We start from the raw sequence: 21,690 nt of genomic DNA on the forward strand, positions 1-21,690 counted from the left end.
GTCATAGTGGTTTTTGATGTGTGGCAAAGCTAGTGTCAAGCAGACACCATTTACTATTTGTTTGCTCATATGTTTTGTTTATATCAAGTACAATGCATTGCATGTACGGTACGCTATATTGCACTCTACGTCCATGCCACAGTTGTACTCGTGCCTACGGGTGACTAAATTTCATTTTCAACTTGCCGGCATGTTCTCGTTTTGATTGCCCGGATAGCACCTTTGGCTTTTCGCTCAAGGTCACTTGAAGATCGCCGACAACAGGAGCTAAAGCATTTCATGCTTAAAAGAGTAGGCAACCTTAAAGTTTGACTTAGGTGTTTCTTTTTGGCACTCGCATCCCGGCGTCTGTGTTCTGTGCTTTGGTAAGCAGTAATAAGTGATTTCTGATCAATTATAATTATTCCAGACACTTCAGTAACTCAACTTGAACTAAGCTTATCCTTTGATATCATGTCTATAAAGAAACCGATGGATTTGCGCTGTACTACTTTGTTTCTTTTTTTCCTGATTTATTTTTAATGTGGTCTCAGCTAATTAGTTATAATTATCCCAGACACTTCAGCAAGTCAGCTTGCAACAAAACTTATGCTTTGATATCATATCTATAATGAAAGTCACGAATTCTGAACTGAACCATTTTTTTCTATTTTCTGATTTACTTGGATTGTATCCCCGGTCGTCTCAGCTAATTAATTCTAATTATTCCAGACACTTCAGTAACTCAACTTATAGCTAAACGTATGCTCCGATATCATATCTATAATGAAATTCGTGAATTTTGTACTGTACTATTTTTTCGTTTATTTTCACCTCTTGATCATCTCAGGAGGTGAACCGGAAGTATTGTCCAAAGAACAAATGGCACTCGACGCTCCCGCCACTAAAAACTCCCGATACAGCTTTCTATTGCTCAATACGTGCAACTTAAAATTGATTTTTTTTTCTTTTTCTTTTTTTTCCGAGCGTGAAAGAAGCCCGCGAATACACGCAGAATTGCCGCACAACTAGCCGCTCGAGGCACTATGCGTGTATCCGCGGGCTTCTTTCACGCTCGGAAAAATACTTTTATGTACCACGTATTGGGCAACAGAAAGCTGTATCGGGAGTTTTTTCCTGTTGCTCTATAATTTTCTGATTGACACTTTTCAGCTAAATATAATATCTGAGAAGCTAATTATTATTATTAATTGAATAATAATTATTAATTTTAATGATTATCTAATTATTTATCTAATGAAAAAAAGTGAGTATCTGTAAGCGACGGCAAACAACATACCTTGGTTCTGTCCAGCTACGTGGCACTTGCCTATATTAAGTGTCGGTGCAAGAAAGTTGGGACACCCTCTATATATACTGGGTGTTCAAAATTATAGGCTTTACGAAATTTTTTAAAATCGCTTGTAGCAGGTAGCATAATTCTTATCACTTAGCTTGGTTATTCGAAGAAACGGACATTATTAACACAAGAAATTGAAACTAATATTCTAATAATTAACAAAAATGACTAATAAACGTCTTAGTTAATTATTTGCGACACATATTGCAATATATGAATTGTAGCCGGTGAGTTTGCAAGACGCTATCCACCTAAAATGAATTGCCAGTATAACACTAGTTCGAGATATTATTGCCCAAGTGTGGGACGAAATGCAAGGGCGTTTTAGTTACTTTTGCGCTTCAATGTATAAAACAGCATTTTGGTAACAAATTCAGTGCATTTTTACGGCGAGTTTGATGGCGCATATCGCCAAACTGGTGTCACTCTGGAAATTCATTCCAAGTGGATACGCCTGACAAGCTCACGGGCTCAAATTCGTAAATCGCAATATGTGTCGTAAAGTAATAAAATAAGAAGTTAATTAGTGATTTCTTGTTAATTAGTTGAATGTATGTTTCGATTGCTCGTGCTACTAATGTCCGCCTCATCGATTAACCCAGCTCAATGATAAGAATTATGCTACCTGCCACAGGCGATTTCTAAAAATTCCGTAAGGCTTAAAAATGACCACCCTGTATGTATATATATATATATATATATATATATATAGACACAAAATTGGAGCACAAGACAAACGTCCCAACAGCAGTGACCAATGACCGATGATTGGGCACCTCCTGGATTCCCATCGACTTCTATTGTAAGTGGCCAGTGCCCTGTCTGTGTCAGAAAACGGCCTTGCCTCCATGTTAAATATGGGCAAGATGGTGGGAAAAGTAGTATGTAAGCATAATAAATAAATGTTTTTTAAAGAGTGCGTTTTGTTTAGTTGTTAGCCCTTAGCGCACAATAAAATGAAACAAGTTTGGGTGATCTCTGCGACGTGGTGTCCATATTTTACATGAAAGCCTAGGTCTATTCTGTAACACGTAGAGACGGGGTGCTGGCCAGTGTGCTGGGAAACTGCTTGGCCACCACGCACAATCTACGTTGTTATACTTTGCCGGTAGCAAATCGTAGCGCAGAAGCACAGGTACAAATGTTTAATCAATGGGACGGCATGCTGTCTACCGTTCGTCATGATGTCAAACTAACAAGCACGAACAGAGACAATTGTGTACGTTGCTGGTCCGTAGTTCATTTCGCGCCGGTTGCTTCACGTATTAAAATAAACATTTCTTTTTAATACAAACGACTAAAACTGTGCGCGCACACAGGGCGCGACATTTGCGACGTTTGAATTTTGCACTATTTCCCGCGCGCTCCGTACGTGACCGGCCGGCGCACTGCGTTACCGCGATAAAGAAAATAGTTCCTCAAGGAAGCTAAGCAGAAAACTTTCACACTTTTGCAAAACACAGAAATTGTTAAGAAATACCATTATATTACAAGATTTGTTAATTAATATGGCAATTTGTATCTATGAAAGCGTGCATTTGTATGCGCGTTTTGTGTGAATGCGCGCTTGCGCTGTTGACTCTGGCGGATTCCAGAACTTTGTGCGTGCGGCGTATGTGTGCGGGTTGCGTGATGAGTTTGCTGCGTTTTCTGTGCCCTTTGCCTCGCTGTGACATCTTTGGTATATTACAACTTATTGCTCGGTCTTAATGGGCTACACGTTGCCTCGAAGATCACCATGATCGCCTCCGACTCAGCCACATCGAAGGTGAGTGGGTGTTTCGAATTCCACTTGCTCACGCTATCAGCAAACGTGCGTACAGAGCCCGTGCGTGTCTTCCACGCGCCTCTGTGCTCGTTTTCATTACTAGTACTATCCTTCCGTTGCGAGAATTGGTTGTGCAGCACTAGATTTGTGATATTGAGCATGGAGTTTTGTCCTGATTTAACTTCACAGCGCGCTTGCGGCGACGTAAAGCAGCTATGTGGAGCCAGCTAAAACAGGGCATGTTGTGTCACGGCCGGGCTCGACTGGCGCGCACGCTCGCTTCTTGCGAACGCGCGCGCCAGTCGATCCCGGCCGTGGTTGTGCGCGCCACGATTTTTGGTACGGCGTTCCAGCACCGATTGAAATTAGCCTTATCAATGAGCGCTCGTGCTCTGCCGTTTTGGTGGGCAGCTATGTGGAGCCAGCTAAAACAGGGCATGTTGTGCGCGCCACGATGTTTGGTACGGTGTTCCAGCACCGATTGAAATTAGCCTTATTAATGAGCGCTCGTGCTTTGCCGTTTTCGTGGAAACAATGCGACGTGAAATAATCCGAACTGTACTGTAATCAAGTATATTTCGTTCACGCAACGCCGTCCATTGACGTGCATCTACTACATGGCGTGTCGGGATCGTCGAAAATATGCGCGGGGCGTTTTGCCGTTCTAATGTATTCTGCTGCGCTGTTCGCTTCAGGATCGAGTGCCCAGAGTCCGCTGACACGCCGTGCGGTAGACACGCGCTGTGGTGCGATAATAATAAAAAATTGCAATGGCGTATATGTGATTCTATTTGATAGGTGAGATTAAAAAGGGCTGATGCCAGTGAATGCTGTGAAATCATCAGGTTATGTGTGGTTTGTTTTCCGCCGGTACGCGCGCGGTGAACTTTTTTTTTACCATTATCTCCCTTCGACGCCATCGAGTACTTCGCGCTAACGCCTTCGCGTAGGCGCTCTATATTCACGGAAAAGGCAGATTCTGTGGGGATGCTATGTTCTGCTTTAGTAGGATGAACATTCAAAATAATGTCATCGTGTGAAGTTTCAGCCTTTGGCCCTTCAGTAACTGATTGATATAACTAAGTTCGAAAATCAGTAAAGGAACGAGATGCTTGGGCATATTAGCCGTGTCGTCCCACTGTGCTCCCAGATGCATGTAAGCGTTATTGACAAATGTCAAAAATTAGCAAGGCTTTTTATGAGATAGAAGCAGACAGCTATGTCAATAAGTTATTTTTGCTTTGAATTCACACACTAAAGAGGAGAGAGAGTTAAAGGGGAGCGTATCTTGTGATCTAAATGACGCTTTGCCATAAGCTTGGAACAATGGTTTGTTGGTGGAGCAGTTCTGTGGAATACTTAGAGAGTAAGCAAACTGCAGTAGCAGCAGTTAGACGGGGAGTAAAAAATGCAACACTGGTTTTATATGAACGAGCTACCTTTAAGATGTGGCCGCAACAGTTCATGCAGTAGATGAGCAAAAATAATTTTAAAATTTAGGAGAGAAATTAAAAATAAATTATTTGCTCACCTCAAACTGCCAGTGGCAAGAGCAGCCATGCTTTAATGTTTTCAATCAGTCATTTATATCCATCCATTTATGTCGGCTTAATCGTCCATGTAGATGTTTTGATTGCTGCTTTTGAGTTATCGTGGCGTCACATTTTAAAACTGACATCTGTTTTCAGAATCAAAATGAGCCTGGAGACGGCACAGCCGGAATGCGAAAGGTGAATTCTTTGGCCATTCATCGTCTAGCGTCACCATGATCAAATGCACTGTTGCCAGGAGAATGTATTGCTGGGAGGTATTCTCCTTAAGATTTAGTAAAAATGGTAGCATTAAGTGTCTCCTTTGCGATTTTGCATAACCTTTGATTTGCGAGTCGATTCATTTATTTGATGAGGTGGGCAGTTGGCACACCCTGTCTTTGTGTCTTATGTACACATTCAGCTGAGTAGGTCTGGGACACAGCAAGCGAATCTGATGTGTAGTGGTAATCGCATTAACGTCGACAGTTATCTTCCTGTTTGAGCTGCTTGCTACTGCTGCTTGCCAACACAAGCAGCAGTTGCCCACGATGGCGTGAAAGAAGTTCATTGAAGAATGACACATACTCTGAGTCACATACCCAGAGATCCAAGCAGGTCCATCAGATGGTTATTAACCCACTTCCCGTCTACATAGCAGCCCTACCCATTAGGCCATTGACCACCAAGTGACACACATTGGCTGGAAAATAGTTAGACAGACACCTGAAAGTATGTGAAGCATCCTAACATGCTACTTGCATTAAAGTTTTCAATGCTTTGGTTTACTTACTATTTTATTTTGTACTGGGTGAATCCTTGTTTTTCTGAAGCACATGGCATCCTAACAGCATAACAAGCTATGACATTAGTTTAGTTGTTTTTATTAGTGACATTAGTTGACATTTTAGTTCTGGAGCAGACAGTATTTCTGTGATTTATTCGGAGTGTGGCTGTTGTGTAAATAATCCTTAAACTACCTCACTAATATTATTTACCTAAACGTGCCGTTTCACATAGGTTGGAGAAGTGCTCATTCAGATGATCCTGGCACAGCTTGCCATGGTGGACCAGGCAAGTTTGCAAGGGCCTTGATTCACCATGTGTTCACAGAGAACCTCATGGGCCACTCACTTCTCGGAAACACCACCATAGGCAAAAAGAGGCTCTTGGCCTTATCAGGGTCAACGCTGTTATAGGCAAGTACCGTACATCCTTTTACCCATTGCATTTTTGCCTTCACATTTTGTACTTGGAATTACCAGCTTGCTATTAGCACAACAAATGACTTTCAAGTAGCCTGTGTCTGCAACTACGTGCTACAATAGCCTACTATTTGGAATGAATGTTCATTTGATCTCAAGTCTCTAATGCCTCCATACTAAAGTGCTAAATTTTAAAAGCAGCCTTAACTGCCAGAAGTGATTGGTGGCTCCAACTGACAAAGTTAGGTGTATTTGCGCATTAGTTGCACTACTTGACTGTCATTGCAATGAACAGTTGGAATGAAGCAACTACCAATCTGTAGTACCAATCTGTGAAGCTTGCTACCAATCTGGTGCTATAGCGGGTGTGCTTAAGTAGCCTGAAAGTGTTGTTATAATATAGGAATTGTGGAGAAGCTATGCTCAAGTGCAGTTACTGCTCAACTCGAGCGACAGCACTTCCACCAAATTTCAGCAATCAATATGGCCCTCCAGATTCTGTAACGCAAAACATAGTGGTTTCACCTATTTCAACAGACCACACTGAATTAAAGTTGCTCCTGTCTTGAAGGAGGTCCATGTGGTGGCAGACAGTAGCCTTTAAGCAGAGGGAGCTTAAGTTACGGGGCATAATTGTTTGGTAGTTTCGATCAAAGCAACAATAGGAACAGTTGCCAAATTTGTTGTCAACATTGCTATGTTTATCAATGTCCATTCATTCTAGGCACTGAACCAATTAAGATCCAATTTATCACATTGTATTCTAGGATGTGGAAAAACAAAGGTATTTATTTGACTTTTCCTCACGTTCCCATAAAATGATCAGTACTCAATAGGCCCTTGGCAGCTACTATATAAAGGTTCTTACAGAACATGAGGCATGTCCACAGCTCCCACTCTGAAATTGTTGGAAATGTCTCCTGCTTTCTTACTTCAAGGACGCACTTGCGTGTTTTCAGCGTTATTATAAACCAGTGCTCAAGTACTATGGGTTTAGATTTATCAAAGATTGAATGAGCTTTGTAGGTGTTCATGTTTAACCCTTTGAGGATCACATATTTTCCGGCAAACATCCCCCAATTTAAGCGTTATATTTTTATTCTGGATTGTTCTTCAGTGACCTTTCCAGAAAAAAAAATGGGTAAATAATTTTTTAGGTCACAAAGTGACAAAGGTTTCTTAGTGTCCGCTGTTTTACACCATGTTTATTGTAGCATGCAGGGCAAACTAGCATAATCACATTTTTTAAATGTAATGACACTCACAAAACATTAAACTAGGTGAATACTCCCAAACTACTGCAGTGATGGGCACCATAGAATAAAGAGAAAGATCAGTTTTGGAAGAAGCCAAGGAGCAACAGCACAATCAGGATTTTTGTAGAAGTCGCAGAAGGTTACAGAATCTGTAATGTGATGCTTGGGGACACTTCATTCTTAAAAGGTATGCTTATTTATATGTTCTTTCGCCGCCTCATATTTATGGTCGTGACCACACGATTTGTTTCCACCACTCTACATGCATGGCAGTCACCCTCAAAGGATTAGCAGAGCCAGTCCACTTGCATATTTCTCTTGTAAGACTGAGCATTTCTTCGTATTTCTTCTTCGCATTTATTTGTGTTAATGTAACCAGGTCGGCGTGCAACTGCAGTAAATCCTCGTTATAAGCAGTGTTTTGTTTTCAGTAGAGAGGCATAAGAATGGTCATCACGATGCGAGAAGTGCACTCCAGTAGCATATGAGCTTGTAAAACAAATTCAGATATACCACACTCAATTCTGGCCGCATAACCGTATTTGGAGCAACTCCTGCAAGGAAAAGTGCAATAAAGTGCTGCACATTGTGATTATGATTGTTGAGAGAACTAATTTTAGTTCTCAGTAGTCTACCTTTAAGTTTTTTCACCAACAGTATGAAGTCTTTTTTCCACCATTTTGTTCCTAAGCAAGCAACGTTCACATTTTCACACCAAGGATATTTATGAAGTTATTCTGCCACATTGGGCTTTTCCTGTTTGCCTTCTGCATATTGTACTAAGTGGAGTCCTCCGGTGCCACTCCACTTTGAAAGCTGGTCATTCTCTAGAATTGAACTCGTAAAAACTTGGAATAAAAAAAACAAATGAAACAGTTTCATTATAACAGGGCGTACTGTATGTCGCACTTTTGCATGTGGAACATTGATATTTAACGTCATGCTGTTTTTCCTTTTTTTACAGGCTTTCCCTGTCGCAAGTTTCCTGGGACCAACATGACCTACATTAAGAACACTCTGGCCTCACTTCTCGCAAGGGACCTGAAGTGTCCAGAAGAGCTCAAGTCTGTGGACAGTTCAAGTGTTGTGCACTTGCAGCCCTCAACATTTTTTTTGTTATTATGATGTTTCTAGTCACCTGAAAAGCCCAGGTTGGATGGTTCAGACACAAGTACTGTGTTGTGATTAATAATGAATTGCACAAGTGTTGCGCTTTGTACTTTAGTACATTTTTACGTAAATCTTTAATATATTTCTACAAAAGCTCGTGTTTCTTGGCAATTTTATTTCATAGGTATCTCGGGTCATTTCATGCCAAGACTGTTCCATGACGGCACACCATTTCAAGTTTGTTTGATGAAGTAAAAGTAGGCCCAGTGAGAAATATTACAGAAAATTAGGTTTCATACGTACACCGGAAAGTGGAATCTGTGCTATTGTCAGAGTGGTTCTGTTTAAGGAAAACTACATATTAATATTTGTTTGTAGTAATGGTTTATTTTGCTATTTCAAAACAGTAAGAATTAAGTGTTAAAGTTTGCTTAAATTCAGAGTGCAACAACAGTTCTCGGGCAAGACAGCGATGTGCTTTCTTTCATGTATGCATGAAATCTGATTTCTTGCAAATTCTTTCATTCTAACTTGTTTTGCGGCACTCAAAAATTAAAAAAAATTTCCTCATGCCAGTTCCATTTAAGTCTTCCAGCAGGTAACTAATGGCCACTGTGTATCAGATAAAAATCTTAAGTAGTCAAAGTGAATAACTCGCTTGGTATGTAATGACCTGCCCAGGAACCTAGTAATCATGGCAGAAAACGCAACTGGATCGTGCAACAGGCAATGCAGCACAATAAACTGCTCCCATGGCACAAGTTATTGTAATTACCATGTCGTTTCAGAGGTAGATAACGTTTCGTAAAATGGGCACACCATTTAACCAATAAATAAGAGTCAGTGGGCTCATGCAGATTGTGCCATGATTATTAAGTTACTGGCTACCAAATAGAGAAATCAAGTACATTTTAAACGGTATTTACTGTAATGCTAGTATAATATTTATTTTCTATTTATTTAAATTCTGAGAAATGTTTTACTTTAGGGCCACGCAAACTTTACATCTCTCAGTATTCAATTTCGTTATTGTATCAAGCTGCTGGCAGTTTGTAGATTGCGTTAGGAATTTTTTGATCTCAATGCACACATGGCTGTACAGTTAACAAATGTTTGGCTTCAATAAACAATTCAGCTAGAAAAAATGCTTTTGTCCACATCAATTTTGAGCTGTTGATTTTGTGAAGGAGTATTGATTTTGTGTGTTAAGCCAATTCGAAAACTGGCTTAATGGTTCTGCTAGCAGCTCTATAACATGTTTTATAACAGGCTATATCTAAAAGTGGTTTTGATCCCTGGGTGACCCAGGTCTTCAATACAGAAGTGCCTGAGTTTGCCCCTGTTCTCTAGAATGCAAGCACCACATCAATATGGATGGCATCAATGGTAATGCCATGAGACTCAACGTAGCTCAGCGGTATTTATAGAAAAGTCTAGTGCAGTTTTCAACACTATTCACCAAACAGCATATTTCAGTGCGCTCTCAAGTGATTTCAATAGTGACGTTCAGCACTGCTCCAATAATATTTAAATGGTGTTGCATTATTGACTAACATTGCACGTTGGGCTTGTTCGTATAATATAATGGAGGCAAAAGGCATAGTGCATCAGAAACAGGACACAAGAGGAAGAACTCAGACAACACGCACGTAAGAGGAAGAACTCAGACAACACACACGTTTGGTGCTTAACGTGTGTGTTGTCTGTGTTCTTCCTCTGGTGTCCTGTTTTGGATATGTAGCACCTTTTGCCTCCATCAAGCAATATTGACGTTTAATGCTCATCCAATAATACTTCAATGGGGTTTCAATATTGATGTTCAACAATGCTTCAATAATATCTCAATGAGGTTTCAATATTGATATTCAATATTGCTCCAATAATATTTCAATGGGGTTTCAATATTGACGTTCAACACAGTTCCAACATTATGTCAATGGGGTTTCAATATTGGCATTCAACATATTTCAACAATGTCTCAACAGGTTTTCAATATTGACATTCAACACATCTTCAACAGTTCTTCAATGGGCTTTCAATATTGGAATTCAACATGGTTTCAACAATCCATCAATGACTTCTCAAATTGAAACGACCCAATGATGTTTCAACAAAATGTCGCGGGCCAATTTTCAACACCTCTCAACAATTTCCTCAATAATGTTTCAACAAAGCCTCAATGTGCTTTCAATGCCATTTGTTGACATTGACCAATGACTTTTCAACAACTTTTCAACAATTTTTTTTGTAAGGGTGGGTAGGTACCACTGTTGGAAGTAGCACTTTCACGCTTGCTTGGAGCACTGGGTATGTGCCACTCGGTCCATGCTGGTCTTCAATGAACCTCTTTGGTGCCAACTTTGATAATTAGGTATATGCCATCTGGGATTGTGCCGTTCTACAAAGATCGCTTAAATTTATCCGATGTTGAGCGCAATCACACTCTTGTCATGAGGTTTCCTCAAGGACAGCCACCCGACGCATTAGCAGGCTGTACCAAAAATGAACCGAAGCGCCGCTTTTCGATGGACGCCTTTCATGCCAACGCTTTAGCGAGCTGCACCATGGATGCACTCGGTATGTGCCGCTCTTCAATGAACCTCTCGCCAAATTGGGTCACTGAGTATGCGCCACTGAGTGTGCGCGGCAAGCGAGGGAACAATTCCCAGCGTTCGCAGGCACCGGCTCGCCACGCTTCTCGTCTCGGAGGCCACACGCGGACTTCTCAGCAGTGCCACTAGATGGCGGAGCGTGTCAAGAAAGAAACCCGAGAGAGGAGCTCGGTTGCTGCATGACGCACTTCTCAGCTTTCGCACGCTCTGGTGCGCCATGCATTTCGGAGGCCACGTGCAGGCTTCACAGCGGCAGCGCTAGATGGCGTCGACTGTTCTTAGAGAAGCGGGAAAGAGAAATCACGCTGGCGCACACGCCTCACAAATAACTCGTTTCGACGGTAGCGATACGTTCTGTCACTATATTGATTCAATGCTAAACGCGTTACCGTTGACAGTCATAGCGAGATGGGTTCGGCCGCAATTATTTATTGATACATTTTAATTAAAACCACAGTCAATTTCACCTTTGATTTTCTTGGCTTCATTGTCCGTTGGTATCATACGCTTCACTAGGGCTTTACATAGAACCAGTAGCAGTTTACGTGAACTTGATATCTCTACTACTTCTGCGCATTGTTAAGAATAAAATCTATTGAGCTGGCCATCAAAAATAAAATAAAACTCAAATGGAAACAGTTTCATAAAACATGCAAGCAATATGTTTGCGAGCGAAGCGTTGCAGGCACCCTGCATCATTCTTTAAGACATAATATTCCCAAGATTGAGCCATCAAAGCCTAAATAAATGCCTGTTCCTTATAAGTAATGACTCAGCATTTGCCGTGTCACCAAATTGCGCCACTCCTACAGCGGGAAATGACTGACCTTCCCGAGTGGATTGTGTGGGTTGTTGACGAGAATCATCTTGGTCTGAAAATTGAACTTAGAAGCGAGCTCCCTCGGATCCAGAACCCAGTCAGCACTTGAAATTAGGCCTTTCTTATTCTGAAAAAAAAAAAAGAAGTAATGCTAAACGAGGTCAACATTATAAATTACTTCAGGTTATTATTGAGCGCATTCTACGTTACAAATTTCAGAAATATTCAATTGCGCATTTGTTAAATCTTTGATTTCATATAACACTGACAGGTCTATTTTGCATCGTTGGCAATCTGTTAAAAAACCACCCAAAGACTACAACGCCATGCCTCACCACTTTTTCACAGTGAAGCTCAGGGTATGGAACTGGAACTGAACCTAAAACCGAAATAAAAGTTATTTTTTGAGCAAATTGAAAAGGACGCTGAATGGGAACCGAATGGGACGCTGAATGGGAAGTTATAATTTTTTCCCACCGGAACAAAATCGAAAGGAAACGGTAGATATTCTTAGGTAGATCCCCTTATCTGGATGTTTTCATGCATGCATTTCCTGCATGCACTTGCGGCTCAATTCCATACTACCTCTTTTGCAAATGTACGGGAGTCTGCTTCAATTTTAAATGTCGCCGCACTGTTACTGGCAGTTTTCAGCTTCTTTCGTTGGGCGGCACGTATGTTAGCTTTAAACTCGTGAGTGTTGGAATTTTCTGACCGTCAAATAGTGTTCAGATTGTCCAACTGACAGACATGACCTATTATTGCTTCTGAGGTGTGCTTCCACAGTATGATATTTTAATGCGATAGCATTTAGGACCATGTGTGGCAAAAAATCCGGCGTCGGTGTCGCCATTGGCGCATTGCGATGCATTATATGACACTCACTTTCTAGTTCACCTGAGTGAGTGTCCAGTACAGTGACCAAGTTTCTAGTGAGAACGTTTCTGCGGCTTCCTGCTATTTCTTTTTACAAGTTTCATGTGGGGTGTTTAATAATATTACAGTTTTCGAGTGCTACAGCGTACAATCTTGTGTGCTGTCAGTTTATAAGTGATAAAGCTAATCATTACTGTTACGGCAATTGAGTGTTCACCTTTCATTACATTTTTATTATGATGTTTCTAATTTGGATGGTTCCACAAGTACTGTGTTTGATTAATAATGAATTGCCAAGTGTTGCTTGTACTTAGTACTTTTTAGTAGTATCTTTAATATATTTCTACAAAAGCTAGGTTTTGACTGTTTTATTTCATAGGTATCTCGGGTCATTTCATGCCAAGACTGTTCCATGACGGCACACCATTTCAAGTTTGTTTGATGAAGTAAAAGTAGGCCCAGTGAGAAATTTTACAGAAAATTAGGTTTCATACGTACACCGGAAAGTGGAATCTGTGCTATTGTCAGAGTGGTTCTGTTTAAGGAAAACTACATATTAACATTTGTTTGTAGTAATGGTTTATTTTGCTATTTCAAAACAGTAAGAATTAAGTGTTAAAGTTTGCTTAAATTCAGAGTGCAACAACAGTTCTCGGGCAAGGCAGCGATGTGCTTTCTTTCATGTATGCATGAAATCTAATTTCTTGCAAATTCTTTCATTCTAACTTGTTTTGCGGCACTCAAAAATTTTAAAAAATTTCCTCATGCCAGTTCCATTTAAGTCTTCCAGCAGGTAACTAATGGCCACTTTGTATCAGATAAAAATCTTAAGTAGTCAAAGTGAATAACTCGCTTGGTATGTAATGACCTGCCCAGGAACCTAGTAATTCATGGCAGAAAACGCAATTGGATCGTGCAACAGGCAATGGAGCACATAAACTGCTCCCATGGCACAAGTTATTGTAATTACCATGCCGTTTCAGAGGTAGATAACGTTTCGTAAAATGGCACACCATTTAACCAATAAATAGAGTCTCAGTGGCTCATGCAGAGTGTGCCATGATTATTAAGTTACTGGCTACCAAATGGAGAAATCAAGTACATTTAAACGGTATTTACTGTAATGCTAGTATAATATTTATTTTCTATTATTTAAATTTTGGAGAAATGTTTACTTTAGGGCCACGCAAACTTTACATCTCTCAGTATTCAATTTCGTTATTGTATCAAGCTGCTGGCAGTTGTAGATTGCGTTAGGAATTTTTTGATCTCAAATGCACACATGGCTGTACAGTTAACAAATGTTTGGCTTCAATAAACAATTCAGCTAGAAAAAATGCTTTTTGTCCACATCAATTTTGAGCTGTTTGATTTTGTGAAGGAGTATTGATTTTGTGTGTTAAGCCAATTCGAAACTGGCTTAATGGTTCTGCTAGCAGCTCTATAACATGTTTTATAACAGGCTATATCTAAAAGTGGTTTTGATCCCTGGGTGGACCCAGGTCTTCAATACAGAAGTGCCTGAGTTTGCCCCTGTCCTCTAGTATGCAAGGACCACATCAATATGGATGGCATCAATGGTAATGCCATGAGACTCAACGTAGCTCAGTGGTATTTATAGAAAAGTCTAGTGCAGTTTCAACACTATTCACCAAACAGCATATTTCAGTGCGCTCTCAAGTGATTTCAATAGTGACGTTCAGCACTGCTCCAATAATATTTAAATGGTGTTGCATTATTGACTAACATTGCACGTTGGGCTTGTTGGTATAATATAATGGAGGCAAAAGCATAGTGCATCAGAAACAGGACACAAGAGGAAGAACTCAGACAACACACACGTTTGGTGCTTAACGTGTGTGTTGTCTGTGTTCTTCCTCTTGTGTCCTGTTTCTGATATGTAGCACTTTTTGCCTCCATCAAGCAATATTGACGTTTAACGCTCATCCAATAATACTTCAATGGGGTTTCAATATTGATGTTCAACAATGCTTCAATAATATCTCAATGGGGTTTCAATATTGATATTCAATACTGCTCCAATAATATTTCAATGGGGTTTCAATATTGACATTCAACACAGTTTCCAACATTATGTCAATGGGGTTTCAATATTGGCATTCAACATATTTCAACAATGTCTCAACAGGTTTCAATATTGAAATTCAACACACCTTCAACAGTTCTTCAAGGGGCTTTCAATATTGAAATTCAACATGGTTTCAACAATCCATCAATGACTTCTCAAATTGAAACGACCCAATGATGTTTCAACAAAATGTCGCGGGCCAATTTTCAACACCTCTCAACAATTTCCTCAATAATGTTTCAACAAAGCCTCAATGTGCTTTCAATGCCATTTGTTGACATTGACCAATGACTTTTCAACAACTTTTCAACAATTTTTTTTGTAAGGGATAGCGCCATTGCGTCGCATATATATATATATATATCGCGCATCGCGCCGTGGACTTTGCATAACGCATTGCGTTTGTTGCCGTCTGTTAGGAGTGAATTTTACAAACCTACTTTCATCGTTTATTGGTCGTCAACCCGCAGACGTTAATTGCGAATAATTGTAGGTTTCAATCGCACCTACAGAAAAATGCTGCCTAGATATCCTGAACTTATGAGATTTATAGAAATCAACACATGTACCTCAAGAACGCTGTTCAAATGTAAGCACAACGTACATGAGTGGTAAGCGGAGGCATTTCCTTGTGCGTTTCGTGAGCGAACGTTGTCAATAATAACAATGTCAGGAATATATAAGCTTAAAGCATAGCTTGCACGGGCGCCGAGAACGATTCGCTGCGTTTTTTGTTTGTTTGTTTGCTTGTTTGTTTTTGTTCTTGCGCGACACCGTTGACAGCGCTTCTGCCGGCCAAAGCAGTTGTTGCAGCCGCGGCGATAAACAAGGATAAAAAGGCAAGACCGGCGCATCATTGGCGCCACGCATGCTCAGATGTGGCCTATTTCAAACTGCAGATGTCGCTCGTGCAGTCTCAAGTGCGACGTTCCGTCGTTCTAGACATGAGTGTTGACCTATGTACTATACGTACGTGAGCTTATCGCGACATGTTAAGTCTCTTTCACGGCTGCCCTGAACACACGTTCTTTCGAAAAGACGTGTCAGACAGCAGCATGAAAACTGCCGCACTCAGATCAAACTTCCAATGAAGACGATAAATGGAGAAGTTGCAATGAACGACCCAAACTGCACAAGCATATCGGGAGAAAACGTCACGCAAGTAGAGCACTGGAACAACTGCGCATTACCACCTAACGCAAGGTGTAACCGAATCAAACGTGTCTTACGCTCTTCGAACATGTCGAGACAGCCGAGTACTGCAACCCCTGCCGTAGAACAGAGCAGTGATTGCCTTTATCTGGTCGAATCGCCGCCAATCGCGACTGCCTGTTGCATGTAGGCTTTGCGCTGCTTTGCTCGTAGTCGGTCACATGACTTAACGGCGCCGTTTTATTGGGTCTCCGCGTCCTTATCAGTAGGCTTCGAATGCCTGAAGGTTGATGCGCTCTGGGCGCTCCGCGCTTAAACGGCTCCACACCACCTCCGATTTTTTAAATGCGAAGCATTTCTTGCCGGCGGCTCTGTCTGTCCCTCCCGCGTCCCACACGCCCACAGCGCATGCGCGTCCCCTCCCCCTCTCTCTCCTACGCTCCCCCCTTTCTCTCCTCTAGGAATCCTCTACGGAGCGGTACGCGCGTGCCACACCCCCACAGCGCATGCGCGTCCCCTCCCCTCTCTCCTCTCCTACGCTCCCCCCTTTCTCTGCTTTAGGAATCCGAAGCGGTGCGCACGACAGGTGGTGCGACAGCTGCATACTCCGCTGGGGTCGCCACTGTAGTTCCGCGGTATGAAAATGACGGAGCGCGCGCGCCTCATTCTCTCTCCTGTGCAGCGCGGCGATGAGCGCTCGGGCCGCTGCCGCGAAACGATCTCGCGCTCAAGCTAACCATCTCCCCTCTGCTAACATCCACACATGGTTCCCTTTAGCGGGAGATGGAGTAATTTTTTTAAGATTTCAAGGAAACACGCGCATCGAGTTCAGAATGCCGTCACGATCAACGATGCCAAACGCTACAGCGCTACGCGCCGCGGGCGCGCCACAAAATAAAAAAGAATGCTGTGCTCCTCTCCGAACCTTTTCGATATCCCCTGCGGTCGTCGTGATGTCACCAGGGTGCATCTGGTGATGTCAACGGGGGCGAAGATGTCGATTGGTCGAACAAGAAACTACGACTTCCGGTTAATCTACTAGTAGGTACGCACGCTCCCTGCTCTTCCTCGTCGTGTTGCTCGCTTGTGCGCACTTGAGAATCGGTAATTGCAGCCCGCAATGCAAATACCAAATCGCTCGCGTTCAAAAAGTCGTGCTTTGCGGTCTGATTGGCTGCGCGAGCAGAGTGCGACAGTGTTGGCCTTCCTAGACGTACGCGCAACACAGGGTCCATTGCGGCACGCTTCGCATGAGCACGGCCGCACGGCAGCAACAGCAGGTAGCTGACAAGCGATGAGTCGCGGCTAAAGACCCGTCCACGTTGCCGACACGGTAACTTGCCGCACGCCGTTTGCCATTCGCGGGCCGCCGTTCGACGGCAGTTTTGCTCGGGAACGGCGAGATTTCCTTGCCATAGAGAGGATGAGACCGGGAAGTTGGAACCATTTCTGCGGCAGCCTCACTACCGCTGATCGCTCGACGGCGCCGATATCGTCGCTAGGCCTTCTTAGGTTCACTTCAAAGCTAAAGCGGACGGCGTTTTGGAGTGAATCGCCGACGCTCACAAACCGTAATGTTTTACCGAGGCTGGTTCGCCGTCGGTATATTTGCTGCTATTTGCTGCTAGCGTGGACGTGCCTTAACCGGAAGTATACAGTGTTTTGAAAAGCGCGTTGGTGATGACGTATGTCAAGTGACATTTGGAGGAGCACTTGGCGAGGAGGAGAGAAGCGAAGGAAAGAGCGAAACGAACGAGGGCCGTGTTTCGATAATAAAACGCGTATAACTCCGTTATTACGGCACCATTTCGAAAAATTATCGCGGCTACGCGTTCGTTCTAGACTCGTGCACAACTGCAACACCACAACTAAATTTCGACCTCTGGGTGGTTCAGCGTGGTTCAGCCCCTTGATCTTGAAAGTAGCGACACTCTGCTCCGCGCGCGCTTTACTCCTAAATTCTCCTGTGCTTTCTGCCCTCCCCGGGCCGGCGCGGTGCGCACGGCACGCTGAACCCTCCAGTGGCTCGCTGCAGCCGCATCAGCCTCAGTGCGCACGCTTCTTTATTCGGCCCTTTGAAGCGTTATATGGTAATTCATCCCTTGTGAAAGTGTCGTGACGAAATTGCGCTTCCGATAAAACGGCGTGACAATTTTTTTCGAGGACACTTCGATCAGAACTAGCGGAAGCGCTCCGAAAAAATGAGTACCAAGCAGTGGCTGAGCGGTTTACCTCTCCGTCGCTACTTGGGCTGCTCGTAACGCGGAGGTGTATTGAGCGCATATAATGTAAGCAGCATGTAATTTTACACGAAATTTGTTTGATAATTGTGGCTCTTAAAAAGCTCAAAGAAGATAACCAAGAAGATGTGTGATAGTTTATTTAAAGCGAATTCGCCGAATTGAGTGGGCCAAAGCCTTTGTACCAATGCCACGGTGCAAAATACGTGCTGTGTTTGCTAAACAGGCAATACAGAACTTAACGCACGCGCTTGTATTCCGGCACGATGAAACGACGAGAAATTGTATTCGATCACCTCTGGGACTACCCTAAGTCTCTAAAAAAAAGAAAAGAAAAAAGACTGATTGCTCACACGGAAACTTCTAAGACTATGGCAATTCGTAATTGACTTACAACATACAAGCTGTAAAAGTTTATCAGAGATCAGGGAGATGATGAAAAGCGCGTGGCTTGTACTCTATCAGCATCCGCGAATAATATATGCCAGATACGTAACTTCGATTTCTTGCGTACGGCTATTTACTTCACGACGGCTGCCAATATATCATTGAGCGGTTGTTAATTATCTTATCTTTACTTTCGCTTAAACAACTCACGTTCATAAGCCTATATGCAGGAAAGAGGATAATTGTTTGGTTTAATTCAACAAAATAGCCCTTATTCGCGCTTTTTCCCACGATGAAAAGAGCTACCAGTGTTTCATGACTGACGACACTGAACTACAGAATGATCTGGCTGCGCCGAAGGTTGCGGACTGGACCGGTAGGTGACTCGAAAAAAGTGCCAATTTAACTATACGAAGTATTTTTCCTCGGCCCTCACACAAACGCACACACATAGACACACACACGGGCATGTACACACACATGATAACACACGCCCACACATACACACATGCACAGACAAACACGCACACACAATTTCAGAATAGGAGTTACAGCTATTGACATAAGTTACATACACTTGGAAACTAACGCACGCGCGAAAACACACAAAAAACAACTTTGTGACGGCACGAAGAGTAAACAAAAAGTTCAGAGACTCACTTTTAAATAAAGAAAAACGATATGCACAGTTATGGGTGCTCTGTATTCAACTGAACGAAGAGTCCGGCTATGCAAAGGGCAATAAAATCTCCATGCAACTTCACCTACCAATATAAGGAAAGCTGAAACAATCACCTCGCAAAGAACGACATGGTTAAGAGGGGCGAAATCCTTTCTCCCGATGTTATGGAGCCACTGCTTCCGGCGCACGACAGTCCGTTCTCCGCGGGGGATATAAATAATGCTAGCCCTTTCTCTGATCTTCTGCTGCATTGAAACGCGTAGCAGCAAGGCATTTCCACGGAGAACGAAGCCCAGATATCGACGGAAAGACGGGAAAACTTGGGAAAAGCACGATCTGAGCGGCAGGGCGACCCGTGCTTGGAAGGCGCAACCTAAAAGTGTGCGAAAGCAAGTTTCGCGCCGTTTTCGTGACGTCAGGGTCACCTGACAGGGTCGTATCGTGCGCCGCAGCGATTCAGCGTGGCAGATGCGCTGGCTCCGCGAAAGAGGGGGAGATGATAAGGAGGAGATTAATAACCGCGCCGGCGAGGTTGTTGCGGCGTAGGTCAAAGAGCGCCGCAATCCGCGCTCAGTTCGCGTGTTGTCGGTGAACGTGGGGGCTGTCTTATGCTCTCATAAGTTCCCGAATCCCGCGTGAACATTTGTCAGCTCGGGGTGAACGTTTCGTGAGCTCCATCTGCACGGCGCCTGTACGCCTTACGCCTATCAAGAGGTGAGTGACAGCTCATGGAGTCAATGTTTTCCTTTTAGCAGCCCTGCAACCTTTTCGACTAGCAGGTCGTCGTGTCTGCGCGTAATCGAATACCGGGGCATTGTACATCGCCTTTAGACAGTTTTAATATTGCGGCAATGGCACCACGCTAAACGCAAAAAAAATTACGGGGTCAGACTGCGCATGCTCGGAACGCTATTTCAGTTTTGCGCGTAGCGCGCGTCCGCTATTTTTCGAATATAGCGGAGACGCTAAACGCTCGCTAAGTTTGTGGCCTTGTAGGACTCGCTCATTTACAAATAAATGGTGCTGCTGGTTTTCGCTCCGGGTATTCTGGCTTCGGTAACGGCCTACGGTCGATAAGAGCGTTGTTTTCGCTGTCGATTCTAGGTTAAGCACCCTCCACATGCACAGCGAAAGCGGAACTCTGCCTGTAAGCCCCCGTCAGATTGACGCAAGAAATCTTAATATTATTGTTGCCCAATTAATTTTATTAATAATTGTTTACGTGCTTCAATTGCTTTGAACTTACTAACAGCGTCCGATACGTCGCAAAGTTGTTACTGATTAATTTCCGTGCCCGAGCGCTCTACCATGCAGGCTCTTTTCAAGGCTTGGCGTGGATCCACACGGCTAGTTTGGTTGTCGAGCTGCTCAGTTTGCTGCTTGACTACTCGCAGCTAGATGGCGCGGCGAAGCTTTGCGCTTAGCGGCGTATCGTTTGTCTTACAATATACTAAAACTCTATCGAACAGCGTTCCGCAAAGATTTAGCGTGCGTAACACGCTAACGCAAACATTTTCCGCAATACTAAAACTCTCTATTGTTTGCGCCAATGGTAACATCAATCGACGATTAACGATCCGTTAATTGTGCTCCCGTAATACTGAGTTTGGTCGCATCGTACTGCTTTTCTGCAAACTTTAGAGCTTAGTCTGTGCTATATTGTTTCTGTGCAGCGCTGAGAGCCGAAAAAACAAATCCGTATTCGAAACTTTAGAACCGCTAACTCCCCCATGTAGCCTACACAGGATGGGTACGCGAGAGTTATCGCTGTCTTTCTTGAACAGCGGCGAATAATAATAAAAATATTAATATAGTAACTATGACCGACACGCACTGTCCGGAATAGCCTTGTCTGAGCTTCGTATGCGTTTTGTTTGCGCTACCGCGATTGCAAGAGCAATCGTACAACTCCGTAAGGTTGGAATAGCTGAAATTTTGTAGGCATATGTATCACGGTCGGGGAGCACTTGCTGCACGTGATAGCCGGTCGTGCTGCTGAATTTAACCGCGCGCGTCTTTTGGGCTGGTATTTGGTTTGGGCAAACAGTGTCGTGCACGTTGTCGGAATGACGAAACCTTTGGGCGACCTGTTTAGACTTCTGCTTATTTACATGTTGTCGGTGCACGATAGTGTGGTGCTAAGGTCAACTTCACGTGTCAGCTTTGTAACGATCGAAACTTTTGCGCTAATTAGCTCGTTCGCACGTCGTCGCATTGTTTATTATGAAAGCTTGTCTGAGTTGACAGGTGATTAACCGTGTGGCTTAAGGTTCGTCCGCCATTGGCGTTTTGTCTGCGTATCGATCGCGATAGCAATCGTAAAACTGTGTATGGATTAACAGAAGTACATTTATTTATGTGTTTATGTATTTATTTAATTTTTATTTATTTCCGCACTCTCAATGCCATGTAGTGCGTAGCAGAGAGGAGTGGGATTGTATACAATACGTGGAAATCGTGGTTTGGAAGGATGATTAAATAGCTGGTCGCTGCCCTCGGAATGAAGGAATAAGCGTGCAGGTTCGAACGCGAACTTGGGACGTGGAATACGGCTGTATTCATCTGTATCGCGATCGGAGCACTTGCTGCACGTGATTGTTAATTTGCCGGCCGCGCTGCTGAACT

At 43.1% G+C, this 21,690-nt stretch overlaps 1 long non-coding RNA gene across 1 annotated transcript; it reads left to right on the forward strand.

Annotated features, from left to right (window-relative positions):
• Window positions 1-2,950: 2,950 nt before the first annotated feature.
• LOC125943158 (uncharacterized) lies at window positions 2,951-6,270 on the forward strand. Its single transcript, XR_007465600.1, has 3 exons — window positions 2,951-3,107; window positions 4,796-4,837; window positions 5,657-6,270. It is a non-coding gene; the product is annotated as an uncharacterized LOC125943158 (long non-coding RNA).
• Window positions 6,271-21,690: the final 15,420 nt, after the last annotated feature.

The sequence above is a fragment of the Dermacentor silvarum genome, chromosome 2, assembly GCF_013339745.2.
Source record: "Dermacentor silvarum isolate Dsil-2018 chromosome 2, BIME_Dsil_1.4, whole genome shotgun sequence".
NCBI lineage: Eukaryota > Metazoa > Arthropoda > Arachnida > Ixodida > Ixodidae > Dermacentor > Dermacentor silvarum.